Below are 11,451 nucleotides of genomic sequence, written 5' to 3'. Positions count from 1 at the left end.
AATAACTCAAAATTTAAAACTTAAAACTCAAAATAAAACCGTTAGATGTGATCTATGTTATTTTCTCTATGTGCTTATAAAAAAATTATCACATTTCAATTTTGTTTTTATGTGAATCAATAAGTTCAAAAATCAACGACTATAAATCATCCACATTAGTGTGTTTTTTACAAGCTATTGATGACAATCAAAATAAAATTGAAATGCCATAATTTTTTACACATGCGTAAATAAAATAATGTAGATCATATCCAACGGTTTTATTTTAACTTTTAAGTTCTAAATTTTGAATAATTAAAGTTTTTAAAAATGGAGGCATAGTGGAGGCACAAAAAATGGAGGCATTTGAACCCTTCTCTGTTATCATTAATTAAACATAGTATTAACGAAATTGGATCGTGCGGTTCAAAAAAACTTTGGACAATAATTAATTCCAAATGTTTTATGACATGCTCCCAACATTTTGTAGAGTATATGTATATATCGCGTTAGAACTTGGAGTATGGATGGTTTAAATATATTTTTTGTGTTTTATTATGTTTTTACTTTTAAATTTTAAATAGTAAAAATTTAAAAACTAATATATTAAAATAAAGGAAGTTGATAATTGTACCCCAAACAAAGTACCCGTGCGCGTCCTCCAACCTTCTAGAATATCAGCGACAAAAAGATCATGTTTTACTTCATACAGCGCAATAACAATACCAATCTTTCTTTATTGTATAGAATTTCGCTGCATGAAGAGAAAAACGCTATGTTAAACAAATTTAACAAAAGTACCGTCAAATACAGCGAAACAATCGTATAATTTAAACATATAAAGGAAAGCGTTTAATCTACTACGTTCAAGTGTTTACCTTTCATTGTAAATGAGTTAAATTTTTATTTTTAAAAACAAAAATAAATCCCTGAATTCGTTTCCGAGCAAAAATTTACAGATCTAAACTGGAACCAATCCCCAAGCGCGTCCCCGAGCGCGAAATTTACACCTCTAAATTTGTACTAATCCCCGAGGGCGTCCCCCAGCACAAATTTTCTTCATTTGTGCAGAATGTGTCAGGAACAGTACATGTGAACAAGTAAAGCATGTAAACCAATATGTACTGGCAAGCAAACAACATAAACAAAGCATTGAAAATTTGTGCATATAAACCTGTGTTTACAAACACATTTTAAAGTATATAAACATGTGTTTACAAACATTGAAGAATCTGTTACAAACATATAAACCTGTGTTTACAAACACATTTTAAAGCATATAAACCTGTGTTTACAAAAATTAAAAAATATGTGTTACAAACATATAAACCTATGTTTACAAACACATTTTAAAGCTTATTCTTCAAATACATTTTAAAGCATATAAACATGTGTGTAAAGCAAGTAAACCAATATATATTGGCAAGAAAACAACATAAACAAAGCAATGAAAATTTGTGCATGTAAACCTGTGTTTACAAACATATTTTAAAGCATATAAACATGTATTTACAAACATTGGAAAATTCGTTGTAAACATATAAACCTGTGTTTACAAACACATTTTAAAGCATATAACATGTGTTTACAAAAATTAAAAAATCCGTGTTACAAACATATAAACATGTGTTTACAAACACATTTTAAAACTTATTCTTCAAACACATTTTAAAGCATATAAACATGTGTTTACAAACATTGAAAAATCTTCATTTAATGGATTACTTGTTCAAAATGGAGACTGTATTTTTAGTTATTAAATATCAAAAGCTGTTAATTTACATAATTAAAATTAGAACCAATTCCTCATCGCGTCCCCGAGCTAACTGGGTTTAAATTGTACTTTAAAGTACATTCAAGTAAGTAGTTAATTAATGATTACATGACTGATAATAAGCTAGGAGACTAGCTCGGGGATTAGTGATTACAACTAGTGGTTTGCTAAACCCCTAACGGGTTCAACCCGTTTTGCCCGGCCCGTACCCGTTACCCGAGCTACCCGTACCCATTGCCCGGGTACAAACGGGTATACGGGTACGGGTAATAAACGGACCGGACAACCTAATTTGAAAAAAAACCCGTTATACCCGTACCCGTCTACCCGCCTACCCGTACCCGCCTACCCGTACCCGCCTACCCGTACCCATCTACCCGTACCCGTTACCCGTACCCGACCCGTTTCACTTCAAAAAAATTTGAATTTTTTGAAAAAAACAGAAAAAAAGGGAAAAACCAGAAAAAAAAAAAAACCGGCGGACCGGACCCGTACCCGGATACCCGGATCCGTACCCGCGGTACCCGTACCCGTCAACCCGCAACGGGTACGGGTAATAAACGGACCGGATAGAGGTTTTGGAAAAATTACCCGTCTACCCGTTACGGGTTTTACCCGTACCCGACCTACCCCTTTACCCGTCCTACCCGTTACCCCTAACGGGTAACCCGTTAGCAAACCACTAATTACAACTCCTCCTAAAAGTCTGTCCACAAAATTAAAGCGCAAGACAAAACCGTGCAAAGCTAACATTTAAAGCAATCAATGTAAAATAGCAATGCGTTAAAACATCGATGCGTTAATTAATGGCAAATTAATATGGTGGTAATAAGTAATGAAGTAACGAATTAGATTTAAGTAGTTAATAATATTTAAATTCATTAGCTTTCAGGAGAAATTATTCAGTGATTAAAATCTGTATCTTGAGATAACTTATCTTTTTGTTTAAAATGATAATGCATATTTGAACCGGTAAATTATTCAGCTTAGTAATTCAAATTGCAATTTGCCAGGAATTTTTGAAAACATTAGTCAATAGTCATTGATCGTGCAAAACTTTTTCTTTTTCAAATTTCAACAGCGGAAAGCGTTAAGAAGTAAATTAATTTGACGGAAAATATCTAAATAAGTCACCGCAACCTAACACAAATAGGTCCGACCAACAAACAGGGGGCGGAAGATAAGGTAATCTAGGGGTGGCTAAACCACCCTCAATATTTTCAAAAAAATTTATTAAGTATAGAAAATATTGACTTAAAACTTGTATTTTATGTGTATGAGCCTCCTATATGATAATACAAAAAATTTAAAGAACATGAATGTAAGATGGCATATTTTTTTATATGTCTAAATTTATATAAAAAAAATATGAATATGTTATGTTTTTTATTTTGATAAACATGTTATTTTATTAGTATTAGTTATTTAGTTATTGTGTTTTTTTGATGAAATTAAATAGTGAATATTTTATGTTATATAGATTTTAATATTTTTCAAATATGATATTTATTCAGTTAGCCATCTCTATATTCAAAGTCGAGTTCTACCTTGTGGCAATAAGGTCACAACAGGCAAATTAATTACAAAAAATAAAAATAGATAATTTAGCCTTTTATTCATTAGTTAAGATCGAAAATGAAAAATAAGATTATATACATTCAAACTAATGTGAAATTATTTTATTCGCTATTACGAGTTTCATTTCTCAACAACCTTCTAACATAATATTGTAACAATATTAACAACTCTAATATTAATCAAGAGCCCTTAATTGGAAGAGGAAACAGAACCGGAGCCGGAAGAGGTGGTGGGCCATGGAGTCATGTCCATGGGGTAACTACCGAGAACCCGAAGGAACGACGTGTACTCCTGTATCTCCTTCAGCGCATTTTGAGCCCGGACGTCGGCCATGGATGCTTGAAAGTCGAGATAGAACATGTACTCGAAGTGTTTTGCCGTACCGAAGTTGGTATCGTCAACCATCCTGATCGGGCTGTACCGGTGTGGCCGGCTTTCTATCTTGCTCAAACTGATATCTCTGAATGCAAAAGCTGATAGCACCTTGAACAGAATAGAGGTCCCTTCCTTGTCGTGTGCGAAAACAATACTGGTTTTGAACGGCCGGTCCATACGTGGAATCACCGGCTCCCGTGCTAACATCAGAAATCGGGTAACGTTTCTTGGGTCATCCTGGATGTCTTGGTCCATTATTTGTAACCCGTACAGCTCTGCGGCACGTGCTGATGCAATAACTGCCGTGTCACGGAGCCCGTTGCTTGCCACGTATTCAGCGGCAGCAGCCGTGTCATCGAAAGATTCGAGCACAACGTTTAGGCCGAGAGCGGTAAGGGTGTGTTCGCACTGTGCCAGCGCTTGAGGGTGACTGATGACACGTGTCAGGCAATCCTTACGCACACCGGGAAGGGTGAGAAGGCAATGGTGCACCGATGTCTGGATTTCACCGACTATATGGAGTCGGTGACGTAGGAAGAGGTCATAGTTGCGATGAATACTGCCACCGAGGGAATTCTCCACGGGAAGAACAGCACGATCAGCAAGCCAAAGCTCGACGGCTCTGAAGGCGACATCAAACTGGTCACACGGGACCCCATCACAATTCGGATAGGCCGTGGTAGCAGCCCCTTCGCTGTATGCACCTGGCATGCCCTGGTACGCCACACGTAGCTGTGAACCATGAGTAGGAGAAGAAGAAAGATCGGAGATTGTATTACTTAGAGGCCGAGGGAGGTTAGAGACTGGGACCAGGCCTAAGGATGGCGAAGATGATTTTTTGTTGTTGTCGGATGATGACGGCATTACCGGTAATAATTCAAGGTGTTTGCTACTATCCTGTGATTGTAACCGGTGATTGCTGGAGAGGATGGCACAGGAGGTTTGCCAATCATTACGGGCGAAGCCCGAAGTAAAGATGCCGGGCTTGCCAGTATAGGTGGATTGGTTGGTGCAACATGTTCGCATGGTGTTTGTTCGGCTTCTGGTCAGGTAGATCCTCTGGCATGGGTCGGCCAATGCCGGCGATGATGATGGAAGCATGGCCATGGATGATGGAGGCAAAGAGATGTACTATGCTTGATTTTATATTTTTGATGTCTTTTGTTTTGGTTTTCCTGAAATGTTAGGTGTCAGAACTCAGAAGAGAGGTTGCTCTTTTAAGCTAAAGAACAATTGGGGCAGGGGACCCTCTTATATAGTTATATGCTCTGCTGACTGCTGCTAGCCGAGACCGACCCATCAGAATTTCTCTATAATAAAACAAAATTCACGGTCAAAAGTTTTTCATCTATAACCTCTATAAAACGTAATTCACACAAATATACCTGGAGATTAAATTTTTTTTATATATATATTTTTTAGATAGATAGAAAATTACTTGATCTAAAAAATTTAGACCATCTGAAACCAGTAAATTTTTATCTATCTAAAAAATAGTAAAATAATAAATAAATAAACTTAAAATTTGATTTATAAGTACATTTTTATATGAAGATCATGTTTGACGGTTCAGATCGACTATTTGAACAATAGAAATAGAGATATAGATCCATAGAAATATTTATAATCATTGATAATAGTGAGGATTATTTGTTTGAAAACATCCTGATTTGATAACTTTTCATTATAAGTACCCTGAATTACAGAACAGTCTTTTATTTTAAAATGACAAGGGTACAAGTGCTGTCAGTTATTCACAAAATCTCAATTATTATATCAAATTTTGATCATCGGAAGGAATTGGTAATAACTAGAAATTAAGTGCGGGGGTATGGAGATTTTTGTTTTTAAATTAGAATTAAACATAAATCTTTAAATGGAAGGAGCATCAGACGTCGGAGCAATTTTACAAAAACCAGCTCCACCGAATCTACGGTTCAGTGGACTCCTGAATAAAATTTTTGTAGCAGCTAGTTTGATCGGGTGGAAAAAATTAATTTTTTACCTTCACTGAACCGTTGCTTCAGTAGAGTTTTTTTTTTTTTTTTTTTTTTAAATTCAACCAACCTCCCCTTGAATAATTTTGCAATAACTCTTTTCATTAATTTGAATAATTTTGTTTAATTCTAATTTTAAATAAGAATCGGGTATGGATGCTATTATTACAACCTCCCCTCATAGTCGTAGTTCTAAAAGATTATTGACTCCGTAGGAATAAAAAGATTGAGGATTCAGACTGAGAACAGGACTTTAAGAGCATACTTTGCTGCTTACTACACATTTATGGTGCCAAACTCATGTTTTTTTTTTTTTTTTGAAAACTTGGTAGTAGCTATCAAGGTTCGTGAGAGGAAATCGAACTCTCGACCTTTGGGTATAACAACTCTAAAACATTTTCCTAGCCAATTGTGCTACCTCCCCTTTCTCAATGCCAAACTCATGTTGATTAGTGCAATTATAATATATTTTTTCTTAGAAGTAGCTCGCCCCTGGTTTCGATTCATTTTCTCCGTAATTAACACTTCTAAAAAGAAGAGTTGGCACTTGTGGATATAATGATTAACTTTCCAAACAACAAGATCCGCATTTACGGATGAACTACATAGAAGTCAAGATTTTGTCAAACGGTTATTAGCAATAGCATTGCCTTTTTTTTTTTTTTTTTTCCATTAATACTTTATTTTAGTATGCATGTTGCTTTATATGTTCTTTCCCTTCACCAAAGAGAGAGGAGGTTGGAGCATTTTAAATAGAAGTTTCAAATTCTGTTAAAACAATACTGGAAATGCATCATAAAATAGAAGATTGCAGTTCAATTAATAAATCATATTTTCCATTTTTTAGAATAGATTGATATATAGATATCATTATTGTGATGTGTTCTTTTAAATTTTAAATAAAAAGAAAAAAAAACTTTCGTTAATAAATACATGCTTCCTAGTAAATGTATGGGCATTTGTTGTCTTATTTATTTATTTATTTTTACAAAAGATATAAACATGTACGTTTCATTAGAAAAACATAGATAAAAGTGTAAAAAAAAAATGTGAACTAAACTATTCTAACTTAATTTGAGGTGTACGGATAAAAAAAAATTTTGTTGTAAATATTAAAAAAAAATAACACAAATGTCCAATCCTATATCTTATTTATATAATTCTCATACATGTTTTTTGTCACAATCTTACAACAGCTACAAATTTCTCATTAACCTTCTAACTTTAATCAACCAAATATGAAATAAGACGAAAAGAAAAATTAAATTTATTTTCCCTCATTAATCATCTAAACACGAAGATATTAAATATGTTAATCTTCATTTTTATTCCATTCTATTCCCTTCTATCTTTCACCTCTCCTTTCTTTCCGTACTCTCCATTCAAACAGGGTGTAAATAAAAATTCCTTTTGGAAATTATTGACCTAAGCACGCAAGCATCCACTTCCTTGAAAGAACATGCAACTATAGTAATAAGATTTGTAAATAATTCATGAATTATTTGAATTTGAACAGTTGGCGAATCAATCCGTGTATTATTTGATATACCCAAATTATTCTCAAATTATTTGCGAATTTTTATGAATTATATCCAAATTATTCTTCGGACCAAAAAATGTTCTCGTATATATATTTTTTGGCTCTCTTGTGGGACTAAAATATCCGGTATAGACTCAATGTATAATTTCGAATTATTTTTTATCCCACCAAATCTTTTTCGAATCAATAAATTGTGACTATGCATGCAACTTCTAACTAAAAATTGTACTATAAACAAATAAAAATCACACGTCTCATTCCCACATAACATTTTTCCTCTTAATTATAAACAGACATTACTGGAGATTGGTAGTATATAGCTGCAATTTTCTGTTTAGCAACACGATTTAGCAAATTGTTTGAGCATAATGGCAACCATAGTGACAAGGTACCCGAATTATACCCGTTTAATTCTTTTTTGGGGTGATGCCGAACCAAACACCGAATTATTCGGTTGACCGAACTTTGACCGAATTAAACCCGAATAATCCCCGAATTTTACGAATTATTCACGAATTTTTCCTGAATTTTTCCAAGAACAATTATTTTTTTGGTTTTTTATTTTTTTGCTCCCTTGCAGGACTGAGATTTCTGGTCCGGATAATTCCGAATCATTCCCGAATTATACCCGAATCACGAATTTTTGATCTCGCCGAACCGAACCCGAATAATTCATTTGTCAGGCAACAAGCTAAACTATGCACAGATATGATAAGTGTGTTGCCACACCAAATCCCAATGCAATAGAGAAACAATTAATTGATCATGGGCTGTGACTGTGTGAGGTAGGTGCGGAGAGAGAGAGGGTTGTTAGGTGCACAAGGTCAAGTTAATAGCTGGTAGGTCTAATACACTTACGAAGTAATTAAGCAACAAATATATCTACCTACCTTGTTTTGTTGACCTCAGTCCTGACCGTCTCTTTTTCTATTTAATTTCTTATAACTTGTTACAAACGGCAGCAGAAAAATATCACCAGCCGATCACAAAACACATTTTGTAATATTTTGCTGAGATAGGGACCGCTGGATAGATAATTATTCTGTAATTTATTATGGTGAAGACATTAATTAATGGTATTTCAAATTTTTGAAAGACAAAACTAAAATTATTTAATTATTTAATTAACAGTATCCTTTCTTTAGAAGTACAAAAAAAAAAAAATAAGACTTAGGTTATGGCATAAGAACTTCTGTGCTACGGCCTAAAAAACTTATTGTATAAATTTCAAACTTTGATTTATGTAGCTAATTTACTTATCTACTTAAATCAAAGTTTTTTAGAAGTAATTTACTTATAATCGAAGTAGCCAAGTAGCTAAGTTTTTTAGATTTTTTGTCTACCAAACTTCGATCTCAAAAAAAAAAATTATTTTATTTATGAAATATGACAAAAAATGGCTTAAAAATAAAATAAATTTGTTAATATTTTAGATTATTTTTTGTCATCTTTCATAAATCATAAATAATAGTAAAAACAAATCTAAAAATAATAAAAACTGGTATTCTACAAGTTCATTATATAACCAATTTATTGAGCTACTTAGATTGAAGATTAAAGTTTATTCAACAGATTTTTTAGCCCATAGCACAGAATGTCTTATGCTATCCATAGCACCTAAGCCTTACTAAAAAAAAAAAAAAATTTAAAATATGTGCTAAGAAATAATGAAGGATTTTACTTTAGAAGCCGGGACACAGATTTTGGTTCGGATTTCTTAATTTGGCGACATTTTTTTTAATTCTTTTTTTTTATATTTGTTTTGTTATATATTTTTCACAATAATTTATTTCTAAGTTAGTGTATTTTATTTGTTGGGATGGACCCTACAAATTTACATAATATATTTGGTGTTTTAGAAATATGATTTAATTAATTCTCTATATATTGGAAACTGATCGTTTGCTTTCATGTGTGTGTTAAAATCATTTAATATTCTTAAATTTAGTTAAATAACTTTATGCCTTATATCCATCATTTTCAAATTCCTTATCATTATTCTTTTATTTCCCACCTCTTCATGGAAATATATGATTTCTGTATGACACGTTTAGTATATATCTGTACTTCTTAATATCAAGAGATAAGCAAGTCTTTATCAGAAATTAATGTATACATAAATTATGTATGAGTAATGATAGAGAGGGTGGATAGTTTTGTATGATCTTTCATGAAAGTGTTATTCTCAATTCTTATTTAATATAAAGAAAAAATGTTATCGTGTGATCTATCGTTGTTTAAATGATGTTGCATATCACTTGTACAATATATAAAAAAAAAAAACAATTAACAAAAAGCACTATCATATAAATCTAATTTTATTTATTGATTAGAAAAATCTAATAAAAATATATTATACTAATTCTATTTATAAATTTGTACATATTTATGAATTATATAATAAGAAATCAGAGAAATCAACAAAGAAAAAAAATGAGAAATAAGAGAAATTATGCATGAGTAATAATAGAGAGGGCGGATAATTTTGTACTTTTGTATGATATATCATGAAAGTGTTATCCTCAATTCTTATTTAATATAAAGGAAAAATGTTTTCGTGTGATATATGTTATTATCTTTTCATTTATTATTTTAACTAGATTAATAGTATTTAAAATAATATTAGTTTTTATTTAATTATGTGGTCTATGTTATTATTGTGTACCAATTTCATTTACAAAATCAATGAAAAGACATGAGTAATTTTCGTTGGAAAAAATTCAGATTGCTATTTATAAAATCTGAAAACTCCGTTCATAAAATATTTTATAGAAGCAGAGAAGTAAAAGAAAAATGCCTAAAGTTTCTATTATCACGTCTGAGAAACTGTCAAAAATCGATATTTATGATTCCACTTAACGATGTCGTCACTCTAAAACTGTAAGATTTAAATTACATTTGCTATTTTATTTTAGATTCATGAATTCTAAATTATTTGTCTTCTAATTATAAAACACGTTTCCATTTTATTATATCTATCAATAATCATTATGCGAAATATTGATATAACTATTATGCCTTACTGCAAAATCATATAAATATTCACACTTAAATATATTTTTTCCTCTTACTGCTTTTTAGATGGAAAATCATATCTATATTTTAGACTTACGCGAGTTGTGCTTCTATATTTGAATTTTAAGAAAATTATTCATATATATATGGTTGGAATTTGGAAAAGAGCTGAGCCAAAGTTTTCTTAATAGCCTCAAAATCAATTTTTTTTTTTTTTGGATAATTTAGTTATAAATGTCTTTTTACTTCTGTCTCAAGCAATTTTCTTTTCGCTGACGCAATGGCAATGAAAAATTAGAGCAATTGATGGAATCAAAAGTGGACTTCTTTTTATTTATTCTCTTTGCTTTTCACCGATATTTTATTGTTTTGTGAAAGAAAAAAAGTATTATTTTTAAGTTAAACATTGACCGACAATTATTGTAGAGAAAAAATATCCGAGAAACTAACCAACAACATTTTTTTTTACCTAAAAACAAATATGTTAAAATGGAATTTTTTTTCTAACAAAATAGCATTCTTCTAATATGCTTTTACTATTTCATTATAAAAAATCACTTCGCCAAATAATCTCAGAAAAAATAAATCCTGTGCACTAAAATGTTGCGCTTCCATTGATTGGCGAGTCTCATGATATTTTTTTCCCAAACTAATAAAATGATTTTCTTTTTTAATAAAGATAATCCCGTGTCAACAAATAGAGTATGAATCAAATAAAGTATGTACTTGTTAAGAATAAACTTTATTTTATAATTTAAGTTTATATGTACTTTACTCATACATTAGAGTTAATATATGACAAATATATATAGCAGATAATTGTAAAGTTGATAGAGTCAAAAGTGTTGATTGCTAATGATATAATACTATACAACAAATAAATCTTCCAATCGCTATAAACATCATATATGCGATTAAATAAATGACTTAAAAAGTTATCATGCATTTTTTATCTGTCAACTATACATGTGGTAAGGAGTGTGAATTAAATAAATAATTCATATCCTTACCGACAAATTAACAAAATCTATTTTCTTCCGCATCATTAATTGATAAGCTAAGAAAAATTTCTGGCCCGTATACATTTATTAGGTGCTATGCAAATAAGAAAATCGGATATATATTTTTATCGCCACAAGTTTTGAGGGCCACCATAAATATAAATAATCGGGTTATATCATAGGCTCATAGCA

The 11,451-nt window shown here is 31.5% G+C and overlaps 1 pseudogene across 1 annotated transcript; it reads right to left on the bottom strand.

Annotated features, from left to right (window-relative positions):
• Nucleotides 1–3,354: 3,354 nt before the first annotated feature.
• On the bottom strand, nt 3,355–4,931 carry LOC144575710 (arogenate dehydratase/prephenate dehydratase 6, chloroplastic pseudogene; annotated as a pseudogene). The gene has a single exon (XR_013518508.1). The product of XR_013518508.1 is annotated as an arogenate dehydratase/prephenate dehydratase 6, chloroplastic pseudogene (transcript).
• Nucleotides 4,932–11,451: the final 6,520 nt, after the last annotated feature.

The sequence above is a fragment of the Carex rostrata genome, chromosome 24 (genome assembly GCF_964058835.1).
Source record: "Carex rostrata chromosome 24, lpCarRost1.2, whole genome shotgun sequence".
Taxonomy (NCBI): domain Eukaryota; kingdom Viridiplantae; phylum Streptophyta; class Magnoliopsida; order Poales; family Cyperaceae; genus Carex; species Carex rostrata.
This window is presented reverse-complemented; position numbering and strand designations above follow the sequence as displayed.